The sequence below is a fragment of the Lissotriton helveticus genome, chromosome 1_1 (genome assembly GCF_964261635.1).
Source record: "Lissotriton helveticus chromosome 1_1, aLisHel1.1, whole genome shotgun sequence".
NCBI lineage: Eukaryota > Metazoa > Chordata > Amphibia > Caudata > Salamandridae > Lissotriton > Lissotriton helveticus.
In genome coordinates this window covers 170,733,215-170,759,772 of record NC_136057.1, presented here as the reverse complement: position 1 = coordinate 170,759,772, position 26,558 = coordinate 170,733,215, and the positions used below count along the sequence as shown (strand labels likewise).

Below are 26,558 nucleotides of genomic sequence, written 5' to 3'. Positions count from 1 at the left end.
CGAAAAATGTCAAACTCTTCTATTGCGAGACCTATTGCATTTTCAATGCTTGTTAAAGATGGGGACTATCACTTCTCCCAGCCAAGTACTAGGGAGAGCCATGCCTCCTAGAACTGCATTAAATATAATCCGAAGATAGGGACCCCAGACATTCGGCTGGTGCTTAAAGAGATCGCCTGGAAGTTTGTCCAGGTCGGGTGCTTTGTTTGAGGCAAGTTTGTTAATGGCGATACACACCTCAGCCACCGTTACCTCACAATCCTGTGGTATAGTAGTGTTAAAGCCGGTGGTAAGGGTGTTATCGAATTCATCGAGAGGGGCCTCGCTAGAATAGAGGGACCTAAAATGGCCTTCCCATACTTCTGGTGATAAATTGGGTTCCACTGCGGTTTTCAGTTGCCCTGAGCCGGTATTAACTATGGACCAAAATGTTTTATAGTCTTTGGTGATTAGGGCAGAGGATAGGCTAGTCCACTTTTCCTGGTCCCACTCTTCCATCACGCACTTCCTTACCCTTTTGTAGCAAGCCCTCTTTTCTTTAATCGCTATTCTATTGTTTTCTTTGAGGGCCATACCTAGCTGTGACTTGGCCTTCTGGCACGCTTTATTGCACCAGGAAGAGTAATAAATTTTGTGGTGGATTGCCAGACAAGATTACCCACACTTTATTAGAGAAATCACAGCTAGCATCAAAACAGAAAGTGTGCAGTCATTTTCTAGTGACTCACTCTTCCATTAATATTATCAGTTTGTAAGGTCACTTCCTCATTTTATGTACCACTCAGTGTAACCAAGCTCAGGCTGTACCCTCACAACCTCAGCATACCCTTGAATCCTAAATGAGCTCACCCCCTCAACGAGTCTTCTCCCTCATCTGAGCACTCTAGCACACATCCGGCCCTTCACGGAGCACTCCTCCCTGGCTTCAGAAGGCCACTGCCCTCTTCTGCCTACCACCCACTGTCCTAAGCAACCTCTCCGTCCATCAATGAGCACGTTCTGCTCCACAAATCAAGGTACTGTTGCTTTATTTTATGGCCCAGGAGTCCCCACCCTCCTCCCAGTGTGTCCTTAGCCCTCCAGTCTATTTTTGTTCAGATTGATACTGGGTGAACTAATTTGCAGATAGACATAATGCGACTCAGAGCATCTTTGTCTTTTAAAACAATCAGAATGCCTGTGGAGCACCTCGAGCCAAGCAGTCATGTTGTAAGGCACAGAAATCAAAAGATGATTTACACCACAAAGCGAGGCAAAAGGTACTGGAGATTCGCACAGTTTACCAAATGCTAGAACATGGCCATGAGAACTAGCACTCAAGATGGCGGACCTGGCTGGGTCCTCTACAGATGTGGCTACATCACAGGGGTGTAGTGGTGGCAGTACCCCATTGAGGGACACCTGTACCATCCTGGGCAGCCCTCTTATTTTCCAGAGTCCGGTGAAGGTGCTGCATGTTCCTGAGGAAACCATTCATGGGGATGTGTATAGCTAAAAACCGAAGACCCTCTTTGCTCTGGGCCATTGTTGAAGTGATGGGGAGAGGCGTTGGCCTAGCGGCTAGGGCGGTCGACCTTGAATCTGGGGAACCAGGTTCGAGTCTTGGCAATTCAGGGCAAATCACTTCAGGGCAATTCACTTAATCACTTAATCTCCCCGTGCCTAACAAAAATGAATGTGTCCTCGTGTAACACGAGTGGTGCTATGTAAAGCGCTCGGATACCCGATTCGGGTCAAGTACGCGCTATATAAAACTCTGTGTGGTCAGGGCCAGAACACTGCCTAAGAAGGTTAGTCTGAGCGCTGGAAAGAGGTGCGACTATTGGGCACTGACAGGAAAGCTTAAGTTGTGAAGGAAAGCCATTGTGCCCAGTGCTGGGAAACCTTTCACTAGCCAGATGTCCCAGGACAGAAATTCATTGATTTCTAACCAATGCAGTGAAACTGCCACAGCTGTCAGCATGCTCACTGTGGAGCATCACATGAATAAGAGAGTACCATGAACGGATAGTACTAGGATCTCACCGCGAACCTCATGTAACGTCTAAGGGTGGGGAGGTTTGGAAGATGGAAGAAGGCGTTCCAGTGTTCCACTCCTCTGTAGTCAGGGCCAGTAGAATTTAGCTTAAGAACAGCATCTTGAACTTGCCCTGACGAATGAACAAGTTCAGAACGAGGATATCTGGTCTCACGGACATCGTTCTTCAAAGGAACAGAACCCATGCCCCTCTCTTCCTAAGGCACACAACTATTGTTCTTTTGCTCCACAAGCTGGAACTTGCACCTCCAAAATCTCAGCGTGAGCTGGAGGGCACGTGCTGGTGGAAGGGGAGGTTCTGGAGAGATGAACTGGAAGACTAGAGTGGATTTGCTGTATGACACAGCAATCTGTTGTGTTCATCAGCCAATTGCTGGAAAAATGGAAAACCCGACTCCATCAGAAAAAATTGGCTTAAGGAGGTGGAGTCAGTGAGGTGTTGAGGCAACAGAGTTGGTGGATTGTGGCAGAGACTGGATCGGGTGCTGTTGACGACATCTTCTAGATCCACCGCTTGCTTCCCTAAAATGAGCATTAGATGTTGGGATGTCTGAACCAATGAGAAATTCCCTGTGCCAGGGTTGGACTATCCTGAAACAGCCTTGTTTCTTCCTATACTGTCGGTGGAACTGCCTCACTGTGGTGGCTAAGCCCAGAAAGAGAGCCGCAGGGCTGCTGTTATGAAGCGTTCCAGGGAAGAGCTAGCCTCCTCTTAGAACAGCGGCTCGCCTTTGAAGGTCATGGTCATGAATACGGCTTGAAGCCAAAGTAGCCCATCCAAGCATGTTGGCGTAGTGCAGAGGTCTTCAATCTGTGGGGCGCGACCCCCAGGGGGGTCGTGGAGTCCTGGGAAGGGGGTCGCAGATTCTGTTGGAGCGTGCAGCAGTTCCTGGCGTCAGGCTGATTGAGGCCGGGTGATCACGGCGGAGGCCTAATTCACGCCTCATTAACAAGTAAAGGTCTTCTGAAGACCTGTGAAGTACTCGGGTGTGCCTTTCTGTGTGTCCCGAAGCTGTTTCAGCCGGGCTCACTTACACGTGCTGGGGAGTGGGAGGGGGGTGTCTGGGGGAGGAGGCTGTAGCCCTTTGAGTTCAATCAATGGACTTAGCTGGGGGGTTTATTTTTATTTTTAACGTTTTATATAGCGCTAGCTTAACCCGTAGGTATCAGAGCGCTTTACAAACACACATAGTAAACAGCAGAAGGACATTACAGTCATTGGTGCAAGTCCCACGATCCCTCATACCTGGCGCCTGTGCAGGAGAAATGTGCCTGAGACTGTTCTTCACGGTGAGGTGTTTATACAGCCTGTCTGCTCCCCCCCCCAGCAAGGAAGCACAGAGATGCCCTCCCATGAGAGAGGAAGAAGAAGGAAGAAGACACAGAGAGATACTGACCCCACCCCCATGAGAGAGGCACAGAAAAGGTGGGTGGATGAAGGATGAATGTATGTGTGGATGGAAGGATGAAGGGTGGGTGGATGGATGGATGGATGGAAGGAAGGATGAAGGATGGATGGGTGGATGTAAGGATGAATAGATGGATGTGTGAAAAGGTGGGTGGATGAATGATGAGTGGATGGATGTAAAGATGAAAGGGTGGATGGATGGATGAAGGATGAATGGATGGATGTGTGAAAAGGTGGGTGGATGAATGATGAGTGGATGGATGTAAAGATGAAAGGGTGGATGGATGGATGAAGGATGGATGGATGTGTGAATGGGTGGATGGATGGATGAAAGGGTGGATGGATGAAGGATGGATGTATGGATGGATGGGTAAAAGGTTGCATGGATGAATGATGGATGGATGTGTGAAAAGGTGGGTGGATGAATAGATGGGTGGATAGGTAAAGGATGGACGTATGGATGGAAGGATGAAAGGGTGGATGGATGAAGGATGGATGGATGTGTGAAAGTGTGGGTGGATGAATGATGGATGGATGGATGTGATGAGGTCTAACAGGCGCATTTGTGGTTGTCGATAGTTGTTGATGATGAGGAGTACCAGTTTCTAGAATCTTTTGTCGTAAGGTGGTCCTTACGCCTAAAAAGGTTTTACAAGGGGGTCTCGGCATCAAAAAGTTTGAAGACCTCTGGCCGCCGACAGTCGACCCCATGGAATGATCAAGTGCCTACAGTATCCAAGCCACACTTCAAGATCTGTTTGGATGCCCCCAAATCACCACTGACCAGATCAGTAAATGCCTTATAGTCTGACAAGACCATCCCTATGTTTTATCAGCACCCATAAGCATTACTAGCCAGAAGACTGTTAGCTTTAAAAGTGCAGCAGGTGAACATATTGGCCCAGAAGGCAGTTCGTATTACAAAGGCGAGACACTTTAGGCCCATAGAACTATGCTTTCTCAACTTTCTATTGGGAGATGCTATGGGGAAGGCATTTGAGTTTTGCTTAGTACATAGCTTCGACTACCAGACTTTACGAGCTGCTTTCAAACTGTAAGCCAAAAGAGACCTAATGAATACATTTTTACCATAATTGGACTAGGTTTCTCCTGCTAGAAGCTAGTGATGCTACATTCACTGTACAAACACTTGATGCTGTTTTTCCTTACTGCATAATGTGCCTTCCAGCGTAGCCTGCTATATACCTGTTTATTGTATTACTCATCCTGTCTTATGTGCCTTGTAATTATGTGATTATTCCTTGTTTTTTTCTTTTGGTATTCTTACTCGTTGTTGTCATTGCTCTTATGCCCTTCCTTCCATCATTTTTGCAAAGCGCTCTGATTTCCTTCGGGATCTTGTTTGCGCTATATAAAACTTTATAAATAAAATAAATAAATACGAGAGCAGGTGAGAAGAGAAAACATGTGAGTCACTCGGACCAGGCCTGTGGCACCCTGCTATCTACAGAGTGCTGCGAATGAAAAAGGTTTTCCCCATGGAGCTATGAAGGATCTGGAACAGCCTTGTTAAAAGAAACAAGGGCTCCACCACTGAGGAAGGGGACTACAAGATCTCAGTGAAATGTTGGGCTTTGCCTCCAAGGAATGTAATGAGGATAGATCTTCCTACGCAGGGCCAGGCGGATAAGGAATTTGTCCTTCTGGTGAAGTGTAGAGGCCAGCTGCATTTTGAAATGCAGCACAAGCCAGCATCAGCCTTATAATGGGGAGAGATGTGATCAGCCACTGAATCATCCTCTGTCCAGCCCCAATCCTGGTCAGGCATTACCACTGCCTCGGAATCAAACCAAACAACCCTCCATCAAGGCGAACCGGAACTCCAAGGAAGGGGCTTTGCCAAGTGGATTCCACTGAAGCTGGATGCGGTTACATAGGGTAAACGCTTGTTGTGTGTGGGTAGCTAACGATATACCGTTTGTTGATTAGGCTTGCGGATTGGCTTGAGTAATAAGTTGATATTCGTTTATCCAGTGCAAAAGAGTTTGGGTTGCTTTTTTGATCACCCAAGGTATGTTAAAATTGCATTTATCAGTTCTGCTCATGAAATCAACACAATATCAGCATATTGATAAGCTGTATTTCCACAGAAGAACTGGATGGTGCGGTTTTCTGATTGGGATATGCCATGATTCCCTTATTGTGAGTAGTCTTGGAATTTGATCACAGCGGTGCACTCAGACAATGATGAGGGCGCGTTGGTGATACATTATTGATGGTTGTCACAGTGGTGGGTGCGGTGTCACACTCGACATGCTTCTCAATGAGGTGGTTCCTCACTGATGGTATGACAAGAACATGGACTGCTTGTGAATTATCTGGATTTATTGCATGCATGACGCCGTAGGAACGTGTAAGACAGGTGGATGAGGGTAACACCTGTGAATTGTGCCAATTGTCTCTTTATGATGTTGTAAGTTTTGGTGGGATAACATATTTTGTTGGGTTTATTTTGGTTTTAGAGGTCCCTGAGGAAGGGACCATTGTCCCGAAATGCATAGGGCGATATATGAACACCGAATCCACTAATGAAGAATCACCCCACATGATTTCATAGCGTTATGTTTTTGCAGAAAAATTGATGTCATAATTACAGGCAACATTGCTTGAACATTGAACCATGGATGAGTGAGACCCTCACGGGTATGTAGTGCGCTTTATAAATGCAGTGATTGATTGATTGATTGATTGATTTAAATTAATGAAAAATTGATTTTGAAGAAATGTATGTAAGCTGTATTTTATATTTGTGTTGAGAAATTGAATGTTAAACACACAGCAGTGCATGCAGGCATTCAGGAACATTTTTACTTGATACACGTCATTGATAGCAATGAAGTGCGCCGTAACTTTCTCTTTTGGTACAATTATAATGTTGGCAGAGATGCAGTTGGCTCTATGGGCAGGGTCTGCGGCTGTACCAAGGGAGGCTGGCTTTGACGACGACTTCTTCACTGTGGCCTGACCGCAAGGAGTCAGGCATGCTGGAGTCGTGAAGCCCACAGCAGGAAAATGCTACTTACCAAAATGCATCTGTTCTTGGCATGTAGAGCTTCAGAGTTGTACACTTAGCATTAGATCGCCACCTGGTGTTGGGCTCGGATGATTGCATGTTGTTGTTGTCTTGGAAGAAGTCTTTGTAGTCACGAGATACGTGACTCCTCCCTTGGACGAAGACAGTGCGCATAGGCTCCATCCTTAGATTGTTTTTTACCGCCACTGGGTTCAGATGCAACTTTTCGCGCTCCAGTTCGAAAATCTACTTGGTACAGGAGCGGCCTTGAACAGATCTAGCAAACCCAGCTGGAAAGCCTCAACCTGTATGGAGCTCAGACCATGCAGGTGGAAACTTCAGTCTCATCTTTTTCAATGTTGTTATCTAATCTGGTTAGAAAAAGGCACATTGGGGAGCCCACCCAGGCCTTTGCCGACATGACTTTGGGAGACCCGTATCACTGCCTGAAGGGGGGCGTAAGTATTTTTCTTTTTTTAACTTTCACCCTTATGCTCTTAGATGTGTCTCTGAGAGTGATGTTAAGATTCTGGAACCTTTTGAACGACCTCCTTATGTAGTAGAGTTCAAGAGCGATTGCAATTTAAAGGTATAGTAAAACTCGGACTTTAAATATCAATTCTGCCAGTTGTCAGTAGAAACCAGTGGGGTCCAGTGTGTGGTCCGGGACCTACGGGTAGCTCAGCCTGTAAAAATGTCCAACCCTGACCAGTCATTTTCAAGAAAGGGCAACTATAATTCAGCTCCAACAGATCCCCTTGTTAGTGAATGTTTAACTACAATTTTTAGTAGCAGCATAATCTATGCTGGTGTGTTGTTCAATACATCGACAAACAAGCACTGCCAAAATTCAATAGGTCATGCCTTTGGGACCTACAAGCTTTGCAAGGCTTTTGGCAATCCTGAAGAGAATCAGCAAAAAGAACAATGCTTTTACTAACATGGATTAGAATCCTCAAAAAAAATAACAACTAAAAACAAAAGGCACAATGATGCAGCCATCGTTGATGGTTGTGCCATTCTGTGGTTGCTTGCATACCTCACAACGTACGCATGCACCTACATAATTTATTGAACAATCCAAGATGGCTGGAACCACTTATATGGTTCAATAAAAAAGTACATTGTTGCGGGACGAGCAATTGGAAATATGTTTTAAAAAAGAATTGCAAGGGTGGGGCAGGGCAACCAGGAGTGTGGGCATCATCTCAGACTGGATAAAGAACAACTGCCTGCAGCTGAACATAGACAAGACAGAAGTACTGATCTTCAACAACAACAGCAAGCAATGGAACTACTCTTGGTGGCCATCAGAACTAGGACCCGCACACACTTCCTCCGACCACGCCAGAAACCTCAAAATCAACATTGACAACAAGCTCACCATGAAGTCACAGTTCAATGCCTTCTCCTACGACTGCTTCCTCACTCAGCGCATGGTATGTAAGATCTTCAAGTGGCTACCTCTACACACAAGATGCACAGTGACACAGGCCCTCATCACCAGCCGACTGGACTACTGCAACTCCCTCCACGTAGGAATCACCCCAGCTGCCGACCCATGCACAGAAGGCTCTTTACAACCAAGACTGCATACATTAACCAGCGCTTGAACTTCCACCAACCGTCGGTAATGCCCAAGCCGGAATCCACCCACATAATACCAGGGAGTACGTTTTGGATGGGGGGGGGGGGGCACCAACCCCTGGTAATAGGCTATAAGTGCCCTCGACCTGGTTTAAAAAAAGTCTTTCTGCCTCCTTGGGCCGACAAGATGCATTTACTTGCAGTCTTCCCCATGTTTGGGGGGGCGAGGCAAGGGAGGGAGCAGAAAGCCCATCAAACACCAGGACGCCAAGACCTGGAACTCCCTCCCGACCGACCTACGCTTGACCCAAGACCACCTCTCCTTCAGGAAGAAGCTCAAGACCTGGCTGTTCGAGCAGTAGCGGACCCCCTCCCCCAGCGCCTTGAGACCCTCCGGGTGAGTAGTGCGCAGTATAAATGCCTATGATTGATTGATTGATTGATTGAGATTACATTTTGTGAGGATAATGTGTGTTTTTAGGCACAGTATGAGGTTTGCAAGGGCTTCTGGGTACAAAGAAACTCGCTAGAACCAGGCAAGTGAAAACAACCTTGGACATTCCAGAGTGTCTAGTTCTCAGAATTGGGTGGGTATGGTCGTTTTTTTCTGGTTGATGGCTGAGGTAGGATAAATGGGATGCCTTTTAGAAATGTAAAATGGCACTTGTATGGTTGTTTTCAGGGTTTGTGTTTTTTTTAGCTAGACAGACAGTATGGACAAATAATCAACTGTCCTCTCTCAGGATCAAACTTTCATGGACATCAACTAAAAGGCTCCCACGGTTGAAAAATAAACAGAATTATACAGCTCTTGCTTGGGGTTAGGCTCTGATTACTACCTAGGGAACAAAGTAATATTGCTAGTAAAAACAAACGTTGGAGCAGCAGCTTTTACAAACACATAATGCTCAGCTATTGTAAGCAGGGTTTCTTCTAGGGGTACAAGGAGTGGCTGACCACAGTTACTTCGATGCTGGGAGCCCTTTGTTCCCCTTCCTTCACAATCACGGGATATGTAGGACCAGCCTTACAAAGGGCAATACCACATTTCAACCTCACATAAAACAAGTCCCCCGGGTACGCCAGAATACTCATCTGCACCTAACTCTTCTCTCTTCGTAAATCGCCTTTTGGCTTGTTGCGACTCCCCCTCCCTCCTCCCTCTCCCTCAACCAGAATAGTAGGAAATATAACTTTTCTACTTGGTAACTCCGAAATGTTAACCTTTGCTGGACCCTATTTTTGTTAGCTGGCTTTACACTCTGTGCACTGTAACCCCTACTAAGCAGAAGTAAAGTGTCTGCACTCCCCCCTTTAAACATGGTTGAATTGGCCTACTCCCAATTCAGTATTTAAATGGTCAGTAACTCACTAGTATACAGTGTAGAAAGTGCACCCAGCGCCTGGAAGTTAAATTTCACCTGTGGACTCTAGCATTTATTGCATCATCCACTAGTGTGACAAGGAAAACATGGCTTCAGGCCTTCCATTGCAGCCTGACTGCTGTGTCTAAATCTGAAGTACGGCATGTTAAAATAACACTGTTGTACGGCTAATTCTCTTCCTTTGAAACATTAGCAAGTTATTCCAATGTGAGCCTTGTAGCCCATAAAGTAGTGTGCGTGGTATTTAAATGTAGGACATTTAGAACATTATTATTACCAGGTACCTACAGTGACATAGCCCTAAACGCTATTTTCACAAGGCAGACCTAACAGTCCTCTGTAGAAAAATCAAAGCCAGAGTACTAATTAAAATATTAATACTGTATCTCAGAAATGTGAAACAGTTAGAAAAATAAGCCATTGTTTTTAATGGTCATTAAAAATTCAGTTCATAGGTGAAGTTGAATTTTTAATAAATATTTAGGAAAAGTGTCTTTTAGAAAGTTACCCTTTATGTGTCTGAACTGTCTGACTGCTAATTAGTACAAGCTAGCTCTCAGCCTGTGTTCAGCCTTGAACAGGTCTGCAATGCCTCCTAGGAGCAAACAATAGGCTGACCTGAATGGGCAGAGATGACGCCACAAAATATGCAGGTTGGGGTTATGGGCATCCTTTTTAACACTACAGTGTCAAATTTTGCTTGGCCGGTCTGCTGGGTTTACATGTAACACCTGGGGGATACTTGAAAGTAGAGGGAACAGGATATCAAGACAATTCGTGTGGCTCCACTGTCTACCAGGCTTATGTATGTGGGTTAGTTGTGGGTACAGTACATGCTCGAAACTGGATTTTAGTGCCAAATGTGGGAGGACACTAGGATTACCAAAGTACTCTTGCCACAAACACTACCAAGCCCTCAGTCCAGCCTTAATGTGGCCGAAGGCTTTTGTCATCATGCATTTGACAGCAGAGTGCATTTTTGGCCTGTTTGCAGTAAAGCCAAGTGGTTAGGGTAACACTACTGGACGCTTTACTCCACTCATTGGGGGGGGGGGGGGCAGAGTCAACCCCTTCCCCCACCAGCTAGCACCATGCATTAATGTGGCACTGATAGGCAACCTCTTTAGAACACTTTCTTGACCAGAAGAGGACTGGTCCTGGTGTCTGTGGACTGGGAGAAGCGCCAAAGCAGTGTTTCTTACATTTTGACACCTGTGACCCCCATTTAATCATTACTGGATGTTGGGGACACCCACTGTATCATTATTGGAATCATCTGGAGACCCCCTTTAGTCTTTATTGGAAGCCAGGAGCTCCAGTCTAAGCATTTTTGATTACTTGAACTGCAAAACAATAGACAGAAAATAAAGAAACAAGCATTCATCACCAAATACACAAATGATGAAATATTTTTACTTGACAAACAAATATATATATATTATTTTTTTATGAGATGGGTCGAACTTTTCTAAATTGCATTGAGGCCACTCATCATTCATACTATGTTGGTTTGATGCACTTGCACTGCTCCAACATATTAATCAAATACCAACTAATTTTTAGCTTCCAGTTTGAAATTCCTGTGAATTTACAGGACGTTTACAATTTTTTCAATTTTGCTTCTTTACATACACTTTATTAATCTGATATTATTATTTAATTTTCAAAGCAGTTATGGACCCCCCTGAGTAGCCTTCGTGGACCTCCATGGATCTCTGGACCACAGGTTAAGAACCACTGCCCTAAAGTACTGGACCTCCTCCCTGTTGTACACATGACAAAGAAGTGGTCTCCAAGGGCCAGTTGCCTCACCTCCTGAGCGGCTGCAGTGAGACAACAAGCTGCAAGAGACCTTTTCAAGGAAATACCCAGCGGACCAGTGGCAGCTGGACCTGGACTGAACCCTGCTGATGACCTCTGTCCGACACACTGTGAGTCTCTAAGGGCCTCCCTGAGGTCCTGTGGGCTTTGGATATATACACCCATGGTAGATTAGGACTTAAAGGACTCAAGGGCTGATTTTGATCTTGGTGGGTGGGTTACTCCATCACAACGGTGACGGATATGCCATCCGTCGAAATATAAATACCATAGGATATCATGGGATTTATATTTCGGTGGACGGGATAGCCGTCACCGTTGTGACGGAGTAAGCTGTCCGCCAAGAATTAAATCAGGCGCTAATTCAGAAGGGAAAATCTACGGCCGAGGATGAACCTGCTTGTTGTTTCCGACCTGCGCTCCATCACAGTCAGCTTGAAATTCCAGGTCCCAGTCTACAGCAAACACACACTATCACTGCCGCATATCGCTTTTTGAAGCCATATATAGTTAAAAACTTTAAACATTCTTATCTCCAGTTCCCCTTTTTTCATTTTTGTCATTTCGGTGTTATTCTTTTTATTAAATTGTACTCTTTTAGTTTTCTAATTCAGTTTGGATTTTTTTGTTTATTATTCTGATTATATTATTTTTTTGGTACTGCATAAATAGTTTACATATTGCTCTAAATTAAGCCTGTGTGGTCTGTCCCATAACTAGCAGCTGGTTGAGCTCAGGTTAATTTAGTGACTTTCAGGGTTGTGTTTATTCCTTGAGGTGAGTAGTCACCCGCACCAAATAATCCAATTATGGATAAGGGTTACTGGGGAGTGCACAACTGAGGAATACCACTTCCAGGGTGACTTTTGTGAGTACTTCCACAAACTGGTAAACCTTGAACTCCTGCCGCAAAACAGCAAGAGTTAGTTGGCCTCGAAACCTTTGTGCTTAGAGGTAGCATTAAAACATACGTAGGTATAGCCAAACAAGCTCAAGGCAGAGCAAGGCATAAACATCTCATCACGAGCTCCCAGGGCCAGCGTCACACACAGAGGACAGGTGCAGCACAGCCGTGTGTGTGAGAGTCTCTCTCTCTCTCTCTCTCTCTCTCTCTCTCTCTCTCTCTCTCTCTCTTCTCTCTCTCTCTCTCTCTCTCTCTCTCTCTCTCTCTCTCTCTCTCTCTCTCTCTCTCTCTCTCTCTCTCTCTCTCTCTCTCTCTCTCTCTCTCTCTCTCTCTCTCTCTCTCTCTCTCTCTCTCTCTCTCTCTCTCTCTCTCTCTCTCTCTCTCTCTCTCTCTCTCTCTCTCTCTCTCTCTCTCTCTCTCTCTCTCTCTCTCTCTCTCTCTCTCTCTTCTCTCTCTCTCTCTCTCTCTCTCTCTCTCTCTCTCTCTCTCTCTCTCTCTCTCTCTCTCTCTCTGAGTCATGCAGTTTCTGTCATCAGCACTTCTCCTCTCTTCTTCCACAAGAGCAGTTGAAACATGAAAAGCAAAATATCCTACTTTGCAAATCTTTTCTATATACTTATGTCTCTGCAATGTTTGCCACATAAAGCACAATCTGCTGCATAATTTGACAATTTTAACTGATAAATTGTTTGTAGCTCAAACGGATCAAAAGTTACTAAAAAATGTGACTTGTGTTTCTGCGAAGCGGACAGCCCTTTTCAAAGGTTGACTGATTACCTTTTTCACTGCTGCATTTGTATATTAGGCTGGTACTAATAAGGTAAAATCTTTGCACAGACTGTTACAAAAATTGCATGTACATAAAAATAGCAATACGTTAAAACATGATTTAAAAAGTAAATCCCCATACACAATTTATAAATAGAACCCGGCCCCCAGCCTCCCAAATTAATCAGTAACCATAAAGTGCAATGTGCCAGAAAACATATCTTCCTATTATATTTACTTTAAGATAAACATTCAAAACGAACAGATCCTCCATAAATCATCCAATATCTAAACATCCATACAGGCCCTAGATTTCACAGTGGATTTTAAAAAACTCCACTATAAAAATAATACAATCCTCTTTCAACAGTTGAAGATACATAAGGGCAGGACGGGCCTGAATAAAACAGATACAATCAATAATACCTGTGTAAATAAATGTATAGAAAATGTTACATAAGACTAAAGTCTACAAGGTGTGGGAGTCACATGACAACAATACTAGTAGGCAGTAGAGTTTAATAGTGATTGGTCTAGAGAAACACAAACTCTGAATTTAGAATGTTCGGAGTTCTCTTCAATAACCAGAATTGATTTCTATCCAAGTGAGCCCTTTTGCTACATTAGGATAATCAAAGATTGGGGAAAAAAACAGAACAATCTAATTTATATCTTGCAGTTTGCCTGCAGCTCCTAAATGACAGTTAATAGCTCACTGCTCTATGTTAGGATTTTGACTTCGAAACGGAAAATAACAAAAGCAGTAACCCACTGACCTATTTTCATTACGTGCACTTTGTGATCTGCAGGGCACATGTTCTTTGCAGCAGGCACCTTAACTCTCTGCGCTACCTTTCCACTTGACAAAACTCCATCTCTCTCAAGGAAGAACATTAATAACCAGAGTCATCATGACACTTTTATTGTTGCCGAAAATTGCTGGAGGCCAGGAACGAGGCAGCAAGTGCTTTTAGAAACATAATATACTTGCAAACATGACACCCACCCGAAGTAAACAGCCGGTGCGATCGCTGTCGCTCTAGGCTGTGCTGCTTCGTACGTCTGCTCGTCTGCTCGCACGACTGGAGGTGAACTTCATTTTGGATTGTGGTGGACAGGCCTTCAAGGTTAACCCACATTTGACACTGCTAGGGTCCACCTGCTGGTGCTAAGACACCAGGGCTTCTAAGGTCTAGCTGGCCCTTCTAAGGTCTAGCACAGGAATTTGCTCCCTCAGGAGAGTGGTCTGGTGGACTGGCCATGAAGGCTGAACCTGGTTCCCCTCTGACCATAGTGGCACATTCTCCCTCCTACTGAACACCACACTGCCCCACTGAGAGAAACTTGCACCCCCATCAGCTACAACACAATTGTGCCCCGCTATAAACACCTGGAGGCGACGCAATTCAAATTACACGCTAGACAAGAGTAATATGCTGCCTGAAAAAAAAAATTAACAACATCCTGGAAAAAGCAAACACTCAAAGGAATGCAAGATTAAGTGAAGCAAGTGAAATGTAAGCAGGAGCAACATGGTTACCTGAACGCTTTTACACTCATTATTCAGAAAGCAATTCGTGTTTTTGCCTGAAAAAGTTAAGGACATGACTACAGAGTCCAGGAGGGACCCGTTTTAATGTCCATTGCCTTATCCTTACAAAAGTTAAGAAACATGGTTTAAAAAAGAACACATGCCTGAACACAGAGCCACAATACACAATTTATTTTCCAATCCACCCATCAAGCATCTATTGCACGGTACCTCCATCAGAGAAAACAATGGAAAGATGACAAAAAAGTAGTGATTCACTGGCAAACTCTGTAAAGTGGTGCCGATGTGCTAGGCTGTAAATAAAATAATCTGGCTACTTTGCGCCCCTTCTGTCGTGCTTTATTTAGTTATTTTTCACATTTAGAAGCTTTTATTTCTGTCCGTCCCAAGGCTGCACTTTGGAATAGAAAAATGTCTGAAAACGACGACATTTCCAGCAAAAGTGTTTTTTGTTGGTTTTTTTGCATCCATTTCACAGGGGAACAAATAACCGGAAGGAGAGGAAAGAGGGAGTAACAACCGTTTCTTGAAGTCACGGTTATCAGTGAGTGAGGAGGAGCATGGAAGAGGGGGGGAGCTGCCAGCGGCAGGGCAGGAGAAGTGGACACTGTCCTTGTTTATATCTGCCTGTCCTCTGGTGCTAAAGCCTGACTTTGCAGAGGCATAGTCAGGCTTTAGCAGTGAGAGACTGACTGACCCGCCCACACCAGACTTCCTCTTCAGACAGGATGTTGTATATCTGCCTGTCCTCTGATGCTAAAGCCTGACTGTGCCTCTCATTGGCTGACCCACCCACACCAGACTTCCTCTTCAGACAGGATGTTGTCTATTCTCTGGTCCTCTGATGCTAAAGCCTGACTGTGCCTCTCCTTGGCTGACCCACCCACACCAGACTTCCTCTTCAGACAGGATGTTGTATATCTGCTTGTCCTCTGATGCTAAAGCCTGACTGTGCCTCTCACTGGCTGACCCACCCACACCAGACTTCCTCTTCAGACAGGATGTTGTCTATTCTCTGGTCCTCTGATGCTAAAGCCTGACTGTGCCTCTCATTGGCTGACCCACCCACACCAGACTTCCTCTTCAGACAGGATGTTGTATATCTGCCTGTCCTCTGATGCTAAAGCCTGACTGTGCCTCTCCTTGGCTGACCCACCCACACCAGACTCCCTCTTCAGACAGGATGTTGTCTATTCTCTGGTCCTCTGATGCTAAAGCCTGACTGTGCCTCTCATTGGCTGACCCACCCACACCAGACTTCCTCTTCAGACAGGATGTTGTCTATTCTCTGGTCCTCTGATGCTGAAGCCTGACTGTGCCTCTCACTGGCTGACCCGCCCACACCAGACTTCCTCTTCAGACAGGATGTTGTCTATTCTCTGGTCCTCTGATGCTGAAGCCGGACTGTGCCTCTCATTGGCTGACCCGCCCACACCAGACTTCCTCTTCAGACAGGATGTTGTATATCTGCTGGTCCTCTGATGCTAAAGCCTGACTGTGCCTCTCATTGGCTGACCCACCCACACCAGACTTCCTCTTCAGACAGGATGTTGCATATCTGCCTGTCCTCTGATGCTAAAGCCTGACTTGTGCCTCTCACTGGCTGATCCACCCACACCAGACTTCCTCTTCAGACAGGATGTTGTATATCTGCTGGTCCTCTGATGCTGAAGCCTGACTGTGCCTCTCATTGGCTGAGCCACCCACACCAGACTTCCTCTTCAGACAGGATGTTGTATATCTTCTGGTCCTCTGATGCTAAAGCCTGACTTGTGCCTCTCACTGGCTGAGCCACCCACACCAGACTTCCTCTTCAGACAGGATGTTGTATATCTGCTGGTCCTCTGATGCTAAAGCCTGACTGTGCCTCTCATTGGCTGACCCACCCACACCAGACTTCCCCTTTAGACAGGATGTTGGTCTGAGGGACATCATCTCGAGAAGTTGTGTCTAGCGCACACTGCAAGAGTAACAGCGCATCCAGGAAGGGAGAGGACACTGGGTCCTCAGATACCTGGGCAAACTTTCTACTAGAAAAAAAGTCATTGGCTTATAAATTATTCCGTGTTCAAGGATACCTCTTCATCAACGTCTCAATGGAGAAGTGAATTCTGTACATCGCGCAGGGGCCCCTCAGGTTCAAGTAGAAAGCTGGCCTTCACATTCTCTTTATCTCTAAGTTGATGTAAATGTCCAGTATTTGTAAAGCGCGAACAATAACCCGAGGGTGTCCAGGCGCTGGGGGCCATCGGGAAGATTAAGCGAGCTATTGCCCAGAGTCACATGGTGCTGGGCTGATCTGCCGCCGGCACCGGGGATTGAACCGTGAGCCCCCGGGTTCCGGAGACAGCTGCCCTGGCCGCTGCGCCACACCTCTTCCCATGATAAGGTGAGATGGGTTTATTTGAGCATTTGAGAACAAAATTCAGCCTTCTTCCTCTGTTACCCCAAAAATACATTAATTGAGAACAGATCCTTCCCATATGAGTATGACGTAGCCTTACCTACTCGTATAATGTTGCGTGTGAACTCCTCCAGCGTCTTCCTGGGCATGTCTGTACGGTGCCAACAGCGAAGAATGTCATCCACCCTGGTGTGTTGCACCCTGAACTATTCTGATGAGCGTCATCCTGACTTGTCCAATCAGAACAGCACCTAGCCTGGAGCCTATCCTGGGACTTCTGCAATCCAAACAATGACCAGCCTTGCATGGGACCCTCAACTTCTCCAATTCGCGTCCAGCCTTGTACATGCCAGTCTGACTCCTGCGATCTGAACACCATCCAGTCTGGAGTGTACCACTCAACTTGTCCAATCTAGACAATAACTAGCATGAGCCATCCAACTTCTCCAATCCAAATTCCATCCAGCCTGGTACATGCAAATCCGACTTCTGCGATCTGACCACCATCCAGTCTGGAGTGTACCACCCAACTTGTCAAATCTAGACAATAACTAGCATGAGCCATCCAACTTCTCCAATCCAAATTCAATCCAGCCTGGGACATGCCAATCGGACTTCTGCGATCTGAACACCATCCAGTCTGGAGTGTACCACCCGGCTTCTCCGATCTAAACAATAACTATCTTTGCATGGGCCAGCCGATTTCCCTGATTTGAATACCACCCGGATGGAGTGCCACCCTGACTTCTCCGATCTCCAAAGGCGCACTTCCAGAGGGTGAGTTCAGCGGAAACCTCGTCAGTGCCCATAGGTGGCCTTCTCTGGACAGTGCTGCCTTCACCCAGGTACTGCAGCAGCATCTCAGCTCTCACTCACTGGAACCGAGCCCATCTCATTCCCTAACAGATGATGTTAACACTACAACGCAGAAAGATAATGATTACTTAAGTTGGTCACAGCCCACTGAGTGCACAAGGGTGCCCCAGATTAGCTGCTGCGAGCCAAGGGGTGTATCAGTTACTGTAACCTTAGCCATCCTCTCTGCTGGCCTGGCCTTGGACTTCCTGGATAGTAAGTGTGTAAGAAGAAAAATGTAAGGCCCCAGGACTTGAAGGGTAACCTTACTCGCTACCAGACAGACTCCAACCCGGTACTCGAAGCCAGTATTTTGACTTTATTTCAAAACCGCAAACAAAGGCCTTCATATAGATTTGGTCGAATTGTAAAGAATTACAAGCAGTTCAAGTGCATATATGTACACCAGTTCGTAGTTTTAAGAATGTAATGTGTCCTGATTTGCATTATTTCGGGTTTTATCCATGCATAAAAAAGGGTGGGAGGGTCACTGGATTTTTCAGCAGTAGTGGGTCCTCTTGGAAAAAATTTGAATTTTTCCCAAACCTCATTTTATGCATAAAAAAGCACAGGAACATGTAAAGCAAAATAAATTCAAAAACTGGCATACAATATCATGCAACATATACAGTTGTATCCAATATATTGTTTTTTCCTTTCTTACCACTGACAGAGCAGGTGTCTATAATTAAGTAATACTTTTAAAAAACTTATGTTGGAAAAAACATTTGGAAAAACCGTTGCTAAAACGGAAGACAAACTATGCGAAAAAAGTCGAAATTTACTGAAATGTCTATGTTGTCACGGTAACACAAGAAGGAAAACCATTTAAAAAAGTAAAGCAATGTCTAATAAAATGTCCTCCCTAGCCTCTTCCATGCTCATGACGAGCTCAGCTCGTCATGAGCCACGGCGCTCCGGTGCTCATGACGAGCTCAGCTCGTCATGAGCCGTGGAACGCTCACACGCAGGGATAATTCCCCTGCTGTGCTGAGCGTTCCACGGCAGGTAATGCACCTGTGACGAGCTGAGCTCGTCATGAGCACATGAGCGCCGTGCCTCATGAGGAGCTCAGCTCGTCATGAGCATGTGGGCGCCGTGCGTGCCCCCTCCACCCCCCCAGCACAGCGGGAAATTAACCCCCGCAGCGAAGGGGTTAAAAAAAGTTAAAGCCTTTTCTGCATCTTGGATTTTAGCCGAGTTGTTCATCTCTTGTTGGTACTGACATTGACTCTGATGGGAGTGCAGAATGCAACTGGAAGCCCTACGATGACCTTCATTCTGCCCCCAGGCTGGTCTTTGGCACAACAAATGTGACTGAATCAAGGAGACCGGCATTGGTTCTCTCTGGAAGATTAAGTCCAAAACTGCCAGCATTAATCTCAAAGTAAAGAAATCGGTGAAAACAAGCATTGGCAAAGCTGTAGGTCTCGCCCATGTAAAATCTACTGCTTTTCAAGATGTCTTTTAGGTATCTTGTACACCAGCGTGGCTGCTGTTCAGTACGGCTAATAGTTAGTGACATAGAGGAGAGTGGCGTGGAGTGGCAAAGAGTGGGCTAGAGTGTTGTAGAGTGGAGTGGTATAGAGTGGAGTCGCGTACCGTGGGATGCAGTGGCTTGGCGTACAGTGGACTGTGTAGAGCGCATGGGCGTGGAGTGTTAGAGAGTATAGTGGCGTAGAGTGCAGCGGCATAGAATTCAACGACATACAATGCAGCGTTGTATAATGCAGTGGCAGTGTTGCATAGTAGAGTGCAGTGGCGTGGAGGGGTGCAGGGGTGTATAGTAGAGTGGCATAGAGTGACGCAAAGTAGAGTGGTGCCGAGTAGAGTGTACTGCTGTAGAGTGCAGTGATAGAGTACAGTGGCGAGGAGTGCTGCAGTGTTTAATTATGCATAGTAGAGAGGCATAGAGTGCAGTGGAGTTGAGTGCACTGGCATAGAATGTAGAAGTGAAAAGTAGAGTTATGTCAAGTGCAGTATCGCAGAGTATAGTCTCATAGGATGTACAAGGGTGTAGCATCAAATGGCATAGAGCAGAGTGGTGTTGCGTAGAGTGGCACAGAGTACCGTGGTGTAGTGGCACAGAGTAGAGCGGCATAGAGAGTGCAGTATGATACAATAGAGTGAACTGGTATAGAGTGCAGTGTAGCGCTTAGAATTCAGCAGTGTACAATGCAGCATCGTAGAATGCTGTGGCATAGATTAGAGAGCTGTTGGGTACAGTGCAGTAATGTTGTGTGGCATAGAGAACAGTGGTGTAGAGTGCAGTGGCATAGAGTGCAGTGGCATAGAGTGCAGTGGCATAGAGTGGTGCAGAGTGGAGTAGAGTGCAGTGGCACAGAGTGCAGTAGTGTAGAGTAGAATGCCGTACAGTTCAGTGGTGGAGAGAACAGTATTGCAGAGTAGAGTGTCATAGTGTATTGGTGTAGAGTGCATTGGCGAAGAGTTGAGTGGCGTACAGTGCAGTGGCGTACAGAGATGTGGTGCAGAATGCAGAGGTTTAGAGTAGAATGGCGCAGAGTGGAGCAGCGCAGAGTGGAGTAGAGTGCAGTGGTGTGGAGTGGTGTACGGTAGAGTGCTGTGGCATAGAGCAGAGTGGCATAGAGTGTAATGGGATAACGTAAAATGGATAGATTGCAGTGACAGAGTGCAGAGTGACGTAGAGTGGAGATGTGCAGAGTTGAGTAGAGAGGCCTAGACTGGAGTAGAGTAGAGTGCAGTGATGAAGAGTGCAGTGGTAAAGAGTAGCATAGAGTGCACTGACTTAGAGTAGAGTGGTGCAGAGTAAAGTTGAGAGGCATAGAGTTAAGTGGAGTAGAATGCAGTGGAGTGGAGTAGAGCAGAGTGCAGCGAAGTGGCGTAGAGTGGGCTGGAGTAGAGTGGAGTTTGCATGGTGTGGGCGCACTCTGCCATTACAGACAACACATTTTCAATTGAAATTACTATTACGTTCGAACAGACATATAGTTTTACTAACAAAACTATACAGCGCACAAACTGTGGAAATGGCATCACGTAGTCTATTGATTTGATCACATTAAAGTATTTGTTTCTAACACTTCAGAATTATAAAAGGAATGCACAGCAAATGTGACAATATTTACAGGCCAGTTTACAGAAAGGAGCACTCGTGGAAGAATAAAGGGAGAGGTAGAGTGAAAAGGCTTTACTCCTCGGGAGGGACGCACTCACACTGGACAGCCTAAAGCAAATCAAGCCAAAAAACTGAAAGCCAAAAATGTGAGTTACAAACCACAAAGCCAATGGTAAACAACAGGCGTTCTGCGAATGTCCCCACGATGCCTTTAGCAAACCAGACAGCTGCCTGGTAGGCTTTGACCCAAACCACCAAAATATCTCGACAAGTGACTAAAAATCAAGGGCAGTGTAGAAAAGATCTGAGGAGCAAAGGCACTTTCCAAGTAGAATTAAAGACAATCTTACACCACTTGGATGCCAACCATTCCCAGATGTACTAAAAAAAAGCTCTAAGCATACCTCGTTCATCTTCATCTGCGATGATACTTAATTCGCACTTATGAAAAATACTTTGTAAACTCCTCCATCACTTACCGTTCTTGCTCAAAACCTATCTTCTATCCTCAGAATTCCTTGAGCGTTGTTATTCCTTTCCTGCTGCTCCAAATTTTCTACTCCTATTTCCTTCCACTAAATAATGACCTGCTTCTCAGGGATCTCAGATGACCATTTCCTCCTCCTCAGACCCACCACCTCACTTCTTTCATGCTTCACAACACTCGCCGCATCTTTGCTTCCTCGAGACTTCCTTGTCTCCTCTCGCCCCCCCTTTTCTATACCTGACAGTTCATCAAACTTTATGCCCTCCTGGAACTTTCTCATTCTATCTCTTACCTCCCCCTATCACGTCTTTCTCAATTGTACTTCCTGCTTTCTCACTAATCCTGGTTTTCTTGAATATTGTTCACCCCGTTCCTAGAGTAAGAATCAATACGTGCATTGTGTCCCCTGATCCAATGTGAGAGGCTCCCAGGGAATCCCTGCAGCAACAGAAGGGCCTACATTGTGTGTTACACCCCCAGACCAGGAACAAGTACACAAAACTACAATTATTTTGTATCAACAAATTGTGACACGTCGAATGCCTCATCTAAGTTCTAGTTTGTTGGCTTAAACAAAACAGATTTAAACAATGCAGATGGTACAGTGGAAAGGGGGGTGCAAACCCCAAAATATATGCAAAGTGCTGTGCAATTCAAGTAGACTGATGTACAGGAACGGTGGGGCTGGCTAAGGAAAACTCAGTGCGCCTCCCGACAGCTTCTTTGCCTTTGCGTGTGCATCCATATGTCGGGAGCGCAGAGGCAAAGAGATTTACATGGGGCCACGCCTTCAAACAACTGAGATATGAAATGAAAAAAATGAAATTTTGTTACTTGTAAAGCGCACTTACACCCCAACTGGAGTGTCCTGGCGCTGTAACGCATACCGCTGTGGAACCCTTCCTGGCTTTTCCCTGTGAAATGCCCACTCCTGGGCACCCCCAAGGTGAAGTCAGGCATCCCAGCGCTGGTGGGGCCGTTGTGGAGGTTAAGCAAGCTATTGCCCAGAGTTGCAGCGTGGGGCCCATGATTAGAATAGGCACAGGCGAGAATTATCAGGTCCGAGGAAATTGAACCCGAGACCCGCCGAGGCAGGAATTGAACCCTGGTCCCGGGCCAGACCTCTGCATCAGGGTCTGCCGCTCTAACCATTGAAAGTGAATTGGGGATGTGAAATGCACTCCTTTTTTGCTCTGTTTTATGCTTTTATGTCAATTGTAAATTTGTTTATCCGGGGTGTGCTGGAAGGGGAGGAGCGGCCAGTCTCCACGGTGAATGAATGAAAGTAAACTAATGACAGACGTCAATAGACCCTTTCCGCACTACTTTCAGCAGAAATCCATCTGCTACTTATTTTCAAAATTCAGATCCGTATGCTTTTATAATTTTCAACAAATTTATTGATGAGATTTTTCCTCAGACAATGTAGTAATCATTTTTTCTTTTTTTGTTACAAATGAAATCTTCGTTACTTCTTTAGTTTTTAATTCGCTCAGTTAGTTGAATTGTAATAACTGACATTCATTGTTTAAAAAGGAAAATTTTCCTGTCCCAATGCATTTCGGGATGCAAATCCCTTCATCAGGGGCACTGTAAAACAATTTGAAAAACAGTGTTTAGCCTCAGGCTATTGGCACACGTGGTAGTCCATGGGTTAATTGGATACTCAATTATACTGTATGTTACATTATGCGAATCATTTCATTTTCAAAAATATAAAAAGAATCATGTAAAGAAAGGTTTCTATGCACTGCAATATTCTTAACACATCTGCACAAACATATACTGGTAAACCCTCAGTTAGTCTGAGTCCTACATTTCATAAAGTTTCAAATGATTCGAAGTTTTTAAGAATACATAAAATACTATGTGATTGATGGTGCAAAAACTGAGTGGATCTAAACCATAAGCCTCTAGCGTAATCGCTGGTTGAATGCTGGTATAGTAAACCATAATGGAATACACACTCACCATGATTGCTTACTATCGAGTGGTGCTTTGGGAAATTTTCTGTGGTGGAGGTTCAAAGAGATGTTCCAGCTAACGCCTGAAAGATAGGTGAATGGTACTGATTAATTACTCCTATTAAACGCTTAAATAATAAACAGGGGCTAAGAGATTGTTTGTCATACCGTAAATAGAGAATGCTGTAGAGTGGGATATTTTTTGTGGATAAGCTTGAAGTAGTCACTGTGAAATAAACACACACGTGTGAAACCTAGACTTGACTGTGGATGAAGCTTACAACAACAGCGGAGGGTTGAATAATATATTACCTTATTAGCTGTGGATGATTCAAAAAGAGCTTAAAGAGACAATCGCTCGTGGTTAATGGCGATATTCCTGGATGCAAAGTATGAAAAATATATGTAAGCTAGACGCTAAACTACACTTCAGTAAAATGCAAATCGTTTCTAAATCTAAAGTACCTGTTGGCAGCTGTCGATCTCGGGCTGCTAGCTTTGCTGACGTTACTTCAGTGAGCGATTAGGGTCTGAGTTGCTGTGAAACACAAACAATATAAAATATAGATTGGTTACCTGAGTGCCAATAGTAACCGAAATACCAAAAGCCTCAATCAAAAAAAATATTTTTTACCTAGCCGGGGCTAGAGGAACAAGTCACTAATGCAGTAGTTCAATAAGCCAAGTAGAAACATTGACGAACGATGTTGCGGTGACTAAACTGACGAGTTATCTAAAAAGCAAATACCATAGTGAGATAAGTTCAAGAATGAATGTTAAGCTCTACTAATAGGAAACGCAACACTGTTTCGTATCAATAACGTGTTTTTGTACCTGCTAAAGGGAGCTGCGCGCAGACTCCTTTGGCAGTCAGAGCTCTGTGTGAATACTGCGTACTTCCGGGGTCTCTCCTGGTAGATGTTCAATATGCCGAGTTGTAACAGTGCAGCTATGAATATAACTGCGAATCTATCTGAATGACAAATACCATAAAAAAGTTCAGGATATGTGATAAACTATGCTAGCGGTGAACGTGATACTCAAAAGTACCAACAGTCAGTACCTGCTGTGGAAAGCTGTTCGTAGGCTCTTTCAGCGGTCAGGGTTCTGCATTCAACCGGCGTTCTTTTGAACTCTCTCCATGCTGGACGGTACGAAAATAGACGACGGACTGCGGAAGTGGTCCGTTTCCCAAAGCACCACTCGATAGTAAGCAATCATGGTGAGTGTGTATTCCATTATGGTTTACTATACCAGCATTCAACCAGCGATTACGCTAGAGGCTTATGGTTTAGATCCACTCAGTTTTTGCACCATCAATCACATAGTATTTTATGTATTCTTAAAAACTTCGAATCATTTGAAACTTTATGAAATGTAGGACTCAGACTAACTGAGGGTTTACCAGTATATGTTTGTGCAGATGTGTTAAGAATATTGCAGTGCATAGAAACCTTTCTTTACATGATTCTTTTTATATTTTTGAAAATGAAATGATTCGCATAATGTAACATCCAGTATAATTGAGTATCCAATTAACCCATGGACTACCACGTGTGCCAATAGCCTGAGGCTAAACACTGTTTTTCAAATTGTTTTACAGTGCCCCTGATGAAGGGATTTGCATCCCGAAATGCATTAAGACAGGAAAATTTTCCTTTTTAAACAATGAATGTCAGTTATTACAATTCAACTAACTGAGCGAATTAAAAACTAAAGAAGTAACGAAGATTTCATTTGTAACAAAAAAAGAAAAAATGATTACTACATTGTCTGAGGAAAAATCTCATCAATAAATTTGTTGAAAATTATAAAAGCATACGGATCTGAATTTTGAAAATAAGTAGCAGATGGATTTCTGCTGAAAGTAGTGCGGAAAGGGTCTATTGACGTCTGTCATTAGTTTACTTTCGCTCTAACCATTGAGCCACACTCCTCCACAATGGTGAGGTGCTACATGTGCGCCAGCGCTTTCAATATTACAGAAGCTGCACTAGCGTCTGCGGCCCCTTTGGCAAAATTAAAGTGCCCCAAGAGGCACGCAAAGCGGGCGCACATGCCCGTTGCACCCACGGGCCACGCTCTGTAATAAGGCCCCTGGTCTCATTAATTCTGCAAATCAGGATAGCTAGTATTACTTTTTTTTATTAATCTAAAGCAACGGGGAAACATTTTTCTACACCTAACAGCATCAGCAAGCTATTGATTTGTGACAGCGGAATCCTACTTCCAATGCTTGTGTTCTCCTATCAGTTGCATTATACAGTGTGACCCGGGGGTGCAATGGGCATGTGCCATATTACAGAAGTGGGTCGCAGATGCTAATGTATCCCATTCTGTGATACTGAATGTGCACATGTAGCGCCAGTGCCATCTCAAGAGGGCATTCCCTCATTGGCATGGGGCATGGCCCCATGCCAATGAGAATCACTGTGCCTCTGCGCCCTCGCCATACAATGCAAGCAAGCGCAGAGGCAACCATGCCCTTAGGAGGCGTACTGAAAGAGCACCACAAAATGGTGGCACGTGCACGGGTGTCAGGGCCCAGAATGCCATGCTTCAGGTAAGGTTCAGCGGCGCCGCCGCCGACAGGCCCAGAATGCCTTGCTTCCGGTAAGATCCAGCGGCACAGCCAATGCATTTGCACCGGGGCCCCGAATGCCTCACTCCGGGTGAGGTGCGGCGGTGCAGCTGGTGCACTGGCACCGGGGCCCTGAAAGTCCATGTAACAGGTCACTCTACGGGCCTGCATATGTCTTGACTCTTTCCTGGACATGCTGGAGGAGGTGGGGGGCGAGTGGGGCTCTCTGTGTGGGAGGTGTAGAGAAGTAATGGGTCAGCCAGGAAGTAAGACCATCGTAAAGAAAGAGGGGATTACGATATTCTGAAAGAAAGGGATGACAGGCGAAATGAGAAAAAAAACTAGAACAAAAAATGCTGCTGAGAGAAAGAGTGAGATGGGAGGAAGGAGATGTGGAGGAGGGAGAAGAGAGGACAGGCTGAGTACAGCGACAAAGGGAGGGCAGAAAGAGAGGACAGAGAGAAAAAGAAGATGAGCGCGCTCTATAAGTATTTTAATCTAATCTAATCTATAAGAGGAGGGAGGGGTAAGGGAGAAACGGGGGGCAGAGGGAAGAATGAAAGTGCCAGAATGGGGTGAGGAGAGGAGAGGGTGAGAGCAGGAACAAGCAAAATGTGAGAGGGAGGAGAGAGAAAGGGGCGGAAGTCAGGGTGCCCGGGAGCATGATGAGGAG

General features: G+C 45.2%; 1 protein-coding gene and 1 long non-coding RNA gene across 7 annotated transcripts in view; both read right to left on the bottom strand.

The window, feature by feature from the left end:
* Window positions 1–26,558, bottom strand: part of ST3GAL3 (ST3 beta-galactoside alpha-2,3-sialyltransferase 3) — a 1,285,176-nt gene that overhangs the window by 1,048,789 nt on the left and 209,829 nt on the right. The window lies entirely within an intron of this gene.
* LOC144768427 (uncharacterized) lies at window positions 22,751–24,493 on the bottom strand. Its single transcript, XR_013598543.1, has 8 exons — window positions 24,368–24,493; window positions 24,139–24,277; window positions 23,939–24,037; window positions 23,770–23,842; window positions 23,617–23,683; window positions 23,473–23,530; window positions 23,312–23,387; window positions 22,751–22,930 (listed from the first exon to the last, which is right to left on the bottom strand). It is a non-coding gene; the product is annotated as an uncharacterized LOC144768427 (long non-coding RNA).